Source organism: Chionomys nivalis, chromosome 8 (genome assembly GCF_950005125.1).
Source record: "Chionomys nivalis chromosome 8, mChiNiv1.1, whole genome shotgun sequence".
Lineage (NCBI taxonomy): Eukaryota > Metazoa > Chordata > Mammalia > Rodentia > Cricetidae > Chionomys > Chionomys nivalis.
Genome location: NC_080093.1, coordinates 34,408,114 through 34,416,430, shown reverse-complemented (window position 1 = coordinate 34,416,430; position 8,317 = coordinate 34,408,114).

Below are 8,317 nucleotides of genomic sequence, written 5' to 3'. Positions count from 1 at the left end.
ACTCCCTTTGTGACAAACCCCAGCAAGGATAAATCCTCAAGTCCTCACCTGCACAAGCCACTGTGGTGGGCTTGAAAAGAAATCCTAAGAGAAGCGTTCAAAATCTCCATTCATCATAGGTTCGTGAACAAGACAAAAAAAAGTACAGGTTTACTTAATGTAAGTTTTACATGATCTAAGAGTCTCCCAGCCATAGACCCAAAGAAACATGTACCAAAAGGTATGAAGGGAATATATATATTACACAATGACAGACATGTATTGTGGAGCTACCCACACAGAAGAACCAGAATAAGAACGCTACCATCCACCATCAAATCAATCATCAAAGATCAGACATCCCAATGCTCTAAAATATTTCAGAGCAGCAAAGAAGGAAGGGACCATCCTAATTAATTTTATAGAGAAAATATAATAACCTATGTGGATATAAGATAAAGTCAGAGGAGGAAAATAAATAAATAAAATAAATAAATGGCAAATGCCATTGTCAATTTCCTAAATAAAATATTAGCAGAGTTCTGCATTACATTACTAAACAATACATGATGAATTAGTGCAGTTTGTTCAATAATTCAAGAGTTTTTCCAATAGAAACCCATTAATATCATGGTACAGGCCCATCTTAATAGGATAAATAATACATACTTTGGGACCTAGGAATAGAATTCAGTTGGTAGAGCACTTGCCTCACTGTATGAAGGGTTCAATCCCCAGCACTGCATAAACCAGGCATGATGGTATGTGCCTGTATTACCAGCACACAACAGATGAAAGTCGTGGAGGCAAGATGTTCAGAAGTTCAAGGCCAACCTCAAATACATGAATCCCTGTCTCCAAAAATAAAAAAGTAAGAAAGGATTAGAGGAATTTCCTCTAAGATGGGAGGGAGGTAAAAAGGTGTATCTATCAATGGTCTTCCACACTGTACTAGAAACACCGGCCAATGCAATAAGAAAAGATAGTTCTAGAAGATCTCATAATAAATAAAGTCAGACATTTTTTTGAGGCAGGGTCTTGCTATATAATTCAGACTGACCTCAAATACATGATTCAATGCCACAGTTTCCTGAGTACTGGGATGACAAATAATCCACCCTGGTGTCACTTAGAAAAGTGCCGTTGGCCCGGTGAGATGGCACAGTAGGTAGAGGCGCTTGCTGCTAAGCCTGGTGACCTGAGTCACACACTGGGAGGAGAGAAACAACTCCAGCAAGGTGTCCTCTGACCTCTACAAATACACTGCAGCATGCATACACACTAAATAAATACACAGAAACATATATAAATGTAAAAACAATTCAAGAGAAGTGACGTCACGGTATTGAGTATTGATGTCTCAATTCCGTGTGTGTGTGTGTGTGTGTGTGTATATGTGTGTGTGTGTGTGTGTGTGTGCATATTCTCTTTACCTCCCAGTTTCCATGCACCAGTGTCCTTGAAGTGACGGGCAGTCTCTCACGACAGAGGCAGAAAACTGAGACCGCAGTTCTACAACTTGTAGATAATGTAATCTCAAGCAAGTGAATTTTCCTTGCTGAATATCTGGCTCCTGAGCTACAAAATAAAGCGGCAGCCATCTCCATCAGATACCTCTGGTTTGTGAGTTGGGTTGACTGTTGAAAACTTGCTCACCTTTCAAAAGCGGGCGTGAGGCCCCTAGGCAAAGCAGCTCACAAACCAAAGCTGAAAATTCCCAGCAATTCTCCCTGCTTGGAATTCTCTCGTGCCCAATCCGGCTCCCTGAGACCACTGTGAATCTCTTGTTTTGAATTAGAATACACACACAATATCTAAAGGGTGCTGGAAAACCTTCCGCAGACCTGGGACCTGCAGCCACTTGGCAAGAGAGAAACGAAGATTCATCCAGAATTTTGGCTCTTGCTTTTTTGTTAGGGCAAAACACGAGAGAGCTTGCCAGCTGCCAGAAGACAATGGCCTGCCCTTAACCATCGTAAAGGTTCTCTTGTATCGCACATTACTTATTACTTGTTTACTTGTCCTACTTATTAGAGGAACTCTCACACCTCTGTCTCTCTCTGTATCTCTCTGTCTCTCTGTCTCTCTCTGTATCTCTCTGTCTCTGTCTCTCTCTCTCTCTGTCTCTCTCTCTCTCTCTCCTTGCTGGGACTTCTCTCCTCAGTCTTGGCCCTCCGCCCAGGATTCCATAGTTTAGGCAATACCTGTTGAGTGACTAGCAGATTGAAATGGAAGAAAGGTGGAGCCCTCTGGCCTCAGGCTCCACTTGCTTTTCAGAGGCCCCAGGGAGGAACACCTTGTAAACAAAGATGGTTCTGTTGAGGCCTTTTCCAGCCGCCCCCCTCCGGCCTCCACATTGTCCTCTGTTGCAGCAGCCTGGGGAAAGGTAGAGATGGGCTCCTTTGTTTTGCTTCAAGAATTCCTCTCTCATTGGGTGGCCAGGTTGGCAACTGCTCCCTTTCCCTCTGCCAGTTCTTCCTGATGCTGACAGACTCAAGGAGCCTTGGGCCTTGGCACTGCAGGCCTCTCCAGGGAATCTCAGCTACTAGCAGCCTCTGGCACAGAGAGGAGGCACAAAGCAAGGGTGTGTGCCCACCTGTTTCTGTTCCCTTCCAGTCCTCCTCCTCCTCAGCGTCCCCAGGTCCCACCAGAAAGAACAGGTTAAGGAGAAACTGGGTCACTTAGACTGGAGTGGGCCCCAGACCAACTCCAGGCCAGTGTAGGTCAGAGACAAGGTTAAGTTCAGAAAACAGTTTTGAAAGTTAATCTGAAAGATCACTTTCATGGCTGAGCCAGGGAATCTGCTGGTCCTGCTGAAGCAGCAACACTCGAGAAAGCAAATAAAGCCGCGTGGCAAAGGGCAAACCGGTTAAGACCAGTAATTGCCAAGATGGATGCAAATCTGACCAAAGGCAGTCCTTGTGCCGAGACCTTAAACGCGCCTTCATTACAGTGTGTTAGCAATGGTCTGGGCTTTTAGTTTCTTGTGACCATCTTTCTCTAGGTACTCTCTCTTGTACACACACATGGTTTCTCTTGTGTGTGTGTGTGCGTGCATGTGTGTGTTATGTGGTCCAAGTATGTGCAGGCACCCTCTAAGGCCAGAAGAAGGCATAAGATCCCTGGAAGCTGGCCTAACAGGTGGTTGTGAGCGGCCAACACGGCCAGGGAAACAAATAACTGTAAAAGGGTTGAATTACCAAGTTATGAAAAAGACAAAGAGGAACCTTAAATGTCTGTTTCTTTCTTGCTGAAAGGGATTGGCTGGAAAGGCTACAGGCTCACGACTGCTGCCCTATCAGGCATATGGAAGCCACTTTTACTAAAAAGCGCCGACTCCTTCCTTACCTGAGCCCACGGGGTAACTGAACCAGAACGAAAGCCTGGCGTCTCCACCTGCATTTTGTGCCCATCTCCTTTACTTTGGGTCAAATTCCTGCTAGTAAGCTACCCAACAGGCGCCTCCTCAGGCTGAGTGCCTGAAAGCTGAGAAGGCTGAGACACCTACCTTACCTCATCCCTCTTCAAAGCCAGAACGCCAAGTCCTGGCCCTAGCCTTGCAGCCCCTGGGCCTCCAGGGACAATAGACCCTGGAAGGCAGGACAGAGCACGCACAAAATGAGGGCAAGGATACAGATCCCCTTAGCAGAACCAGACTGGGCCCTCTGACAACAGCCTCTATGGACAACTTTGGAATCCCTTGAAGGTCAGAAGCTGAGCCGGTAACAGGCCAAACCCTGTCTAAGACTGCTTAGATATGCAAACCTCTTGCCTCCTGCCGCAGTCAACCTCTGCTTGACTCGAAACTCACATCAATACCCCAAGGCCAATTTGGGGTTACCCAACCTCTTATCTTCTGACCTCCCCAATGGACACCTCCCTCTGCTTTTCATCACTTCCTGTTTCTTTAATTGGTGTGTCAGGATGGACGGCTGAGCTTGCCCTGTAGGGACTGCTAGATTCAGAGGCTTTTGCCCTACAAATTCAGTAAAACAATCATTTGAATACTGGCTTCTTTGAACATAACATGGTCATCCCATCGCCATACTAGAGTAGAGAAGGTTATCTTAGCTGGAAGCCATTAACCACTGCAACTAAGTAAGAAAAACAATATAGTGACTGCCAAGTTGATGCCAGACCTGAACTGGAGGGTGAACTGAAGGAGACCCCAGGGTGCAGCCTCCAGGAAGGAGGTCATCGTCTATAATGGGTGAGACTATGTATTGGTGGTTAGGGACACCCATGTTCTTGTAAATTAATTTATTGGCTCACCATACTGGATTTAAGTAGAATCTTTGTTTTGGTCCGTTGTTGGTACCTTATCTGAGGTGACCAGACTGGCTTGCTCACACGTCACCTCAGGAAATGTTAACACAGGAATTGTACGGCATTCCAGAAAGGCCAAAATTATGGAGACAGCAAAAGACTGTGACTTTTGGGAGTTACGGGTGAAATGAATGAATACTCAGAATAAAGAGGGTTTTCAGACATAAACCACTAGGTGTGGTACTATACTGGCAGATACATGGCACACAGCTGTCTGTACCCTTAAGATATAGACAGAAAGTAAACTCATGTGCACCTCTGTCTTGACCTGCATGGCTTATAGAATGAAGAAACCACAGACAGACACCTAGAAAGGCTGAGATAGGATGTGCTGTGCTCTCTCATGGAGACACAGTACAGCCCAGAAACTCAGCTCTTATTGTAGGCCACGGAGGAGGGGAGCTCGTGGTACACAGCTGAACAAGGAGGAAGGTTTATTATACACACATACAGAAGCAGGCTAGTTCATCGTGATAGGCATTCTCTTAGGAGAGCACTCTCAGGTTTGTCCAGGAGAATGCTGCAGCTGACAGTTTCGGCACACATTGGTTTTAGCTAACAGTCATTCAGAACACCCATATTTAGATCAGGGAAGGCTTTTCATTCCTCTGCTCCTGACACAGGGAAGGCTTTGCTGTTTCCATGGGTCTGAGGCACTGGGGTCCTTGACATGACAATAATGCACACTCCCTCCGGACATCATTCAGTACCCACACACATGGACTTGGGTGGTAAGTATGGGTCCATTGTGATTAATGTGCCATTCAGGTGGGGGACAGTGATAATAAGGGTAGCTATGCCTGTGCTGGACAGAGGACAGTGAAGACTATTTGTTCCAATCAATTTCCAGTGAGCCTAAACATACTTGAAAAAATAAATCTCTTTAATGAGAAAGGGGCTACACTATGCCTGCCTTTTTATTGCTGTTACTTTATCTTTTAAAGCCAATTTACCATCATTTACAAAAGTTTTTAGTCCATGACAGATGTGGGGAAAGGAGCTATTCTTTTATCCCAAAATGAGCCGATATGTCATAAACCAAAAACTCTGGTCCCAAAGTGGGAAGTGCTGGGCTCTCACCTCTGCTGCACAATTAATACTGTGCCTCAGTTTCCCCACTTGCCAACTGAGCAGAGACAGCAAGCAGATTCCACCAGTTAGGCCTTCCGCAAATGTCTGATTCCTCTGGCAAAGGAAAGCAGGCAGGCAGCCGGAATTTGGAGCCTCCTCCCCAAAACCTCAACCAGGCAGGAAAGCAAGCCTTCGGGGAACTGTCATCTGGACACGCCTGAACTCGTCTTCATGAAGTGCGAAAGCTTGGCAAAGTCCTCCTCTCTGGCCTCAGACATAGAGCTTGCCGGAACATTTTGAAAGAGCAACCCCTGTTCCTGTTTATCCTGTGCCAATCTCACAAAGTGGGCACCGTGTTCTTACTCAAGGAAGCAGAGCCAACCGTGATGTACAGTGTTCTAGCCAGCCAGATATCCTGGATGGCATTTACTTCACTAATGCCGCCTTTGATATTTCTATGCTCAGGGATCACAGCTCTGGTAACATTTTGAGGTCACATTTGAAATCCTTCGTCCCTACCCCTGGATCCCTTTAATGCAAAACAGCCTACCCTATACACATTCAGTTAACACATGAGCACATATGTACATTGTTAAACTTCAGTATGTGAGAATATTTCTTTTCTTTCTTTTTTTTTTTTTTTTTTCGAGACAGGGTTTCTCTGTGGTTTTGGAGCCTGTCCTGGAACTAGCTCTTCTATACCAGGCTGGTCTCGAACTCACAGAGATCCGCCTGCCTCTGCCTCCCGAGTGCTGGGATTAAAGGCGTGCGCCACCACCGCCCTGCGTGAGAATATTTCTTTATTTACACACACACACACACAAAGCAGAGAAATGAATGGTATTACTTCTAAGTAACCCCAAGATAAATATTCATAAACTATTGTGGCCTCATCAATAATTGCAATATTACAGAGAGGGTAAAGTCAAGGAAGAGACTGAAGTCTTCCCCCACAGCTTCAGGTTCTAGAATTCCATGAGACATTTTGGCTGCAGAGGCAATTCTGATAAACTGAAGCAACCCTCTGCCTGCCGCTCTCAGGATTCATGTCTTTTTCCCCTCGGCCTGCAGCTAGCAACCACCTGTCCTCAGGACGGCTGTGGTGGAATATTTAACTATGTAAAGATGTGTTACATTTGTTTATGTTGCAGAATATTACTTTAACTATGTGAAGGTGTGTTACATTTGTTTATGCTGCATTTGTTTAATTGTGTAAAGATGGGTCACATTTGTTTCACCTTGCCTGCCTAAGGCCCCTGACTGGTCTAATAAAAAGCCCATCACTCCATAGCAGGAGAGGGGTAGATGGGGCTGGCAGGCAGAAGGAATAAGTAGGAAGAGAAATATAGGCTCAAGAGAGAAACAGAAGAAGAGGATGAGGGAGAAAGAGGCAGATAGGCCCAGGGCCAGAAAAGCCAGGCAGCCGACAGATAGCCAGCCACGAGAAGTAGTGAAAATAAAATATGCAGAAAGAAAGAAAAGTAAAAAGCCCCGAGGCAAAATGTAGATGAAGAGAAACAAGTTATAAGAACTAGTGGGACAAGCCTAAGCTAAGGCCGAGCATTCATAACTAATAAGAAGTCTCCATGTCATGATTTGGGAGCTGGTTGGTGCTCCCCACCCTGCCCCCCCCCCCAAAAAAAGCCTGCTACAGATGGCCAGGAGCATCTTCGTACCATGCCTCAAAGCTTCATGCTTCTGACGTCTAGCTGGCTACAGCCCACCCTGAGCCTCTGAGCTCAGTGGTGGTCGTCAGAGGCAACCAGCAAGGGACTCAGGAAAGGAGTTGGAAAGAGGAGCAGCTAGGGAGGACAGTGGAGTGGGGGCTGGGCAGAGGGTGTGTGAGTAAGGTCTGGCCACACAGAGGGGCAGGGCAGCACCTCCTCTCCTCAACTCTGGTAGGCAGAGAGCTCCTAAAGAAGACCACTGAGGTGGATGCTCAGGGAAGTGGCAACACTCAGCCGCATGGACAGTCTGTCCTGTGAGCAAGCCGTCAGCAAGGATGCCAGAGAGCCCCGCTGCAGAGACTCACAAGGACAGGATCTTGACGTGGGCAGCAGACCAGCCTCAGGTAACAAGCTACCGCGTGACAATGAGGACTTCTAGAGAAGCCAGAAGATGTGTGCCTCTCTCAGGGTGGGGCAGAGGCAGTAAGAACAGAAACTGCCCTCTGGGAAGTCACTGTTACTCTCCACTCGGGTGGCTCACTCGGGCACAGTCAGCCAGACCCAGCCTTGTCATGGCCCTTCATTTCTCCTTCATTTCTAGATGTTTCCACAACCCATTTCCCACTGCAGTTCAGTGACCCCTGGGTTCAAGCCAGTTCTCACTCTGGCATGAGGGGCAGATGTGGAGCCGGGGGAGGGGGGTGGGAGTCCCATGAGCCAAGCGGGAAGCTCAACAATGTTCTTACAGAAAGGGGACACACAAGTACTGCTCCCTGGGAAGTGGAGACAGGAACAGGTTGCTGAGTTTGACCACCTTCGTGTGAATGTCAGCTCTGCTCCTTGGCTTCTGTGTGACCTTGGCAAGCTACACAATATTATTATTCTATAAAATGGAGACGAGACAGTAGCAGCTCCCACCAAACAGGCTGTCATGAGCATCAAATAAGAATTTAACAACCTCATCACTGTACTGAGGTAGAACCCAATAAGAACCAGTGCGCACCTCCCAGGCAGCCTTAATCCAGCCCCTTGCTTTCTCTCCTATCCACATTAACTATTTCCCCGAGTAGCATGGTGGTCTTTTAAAAATCCGATTAATCTTTTCTTTCTTGTGGTAGAAACATCCATGGTATCTCACTGTTAGCATAGAACACGGCTTGCCGGGCTCCCATCCAACTATCCTTCGGTACACATCTGTGGTCACTAGTCTGCTCGGCCTTCTATCTCTGCCTGGAACAAAGGAATACCTGGTCCTCAAAGTCATGACCCAGCTC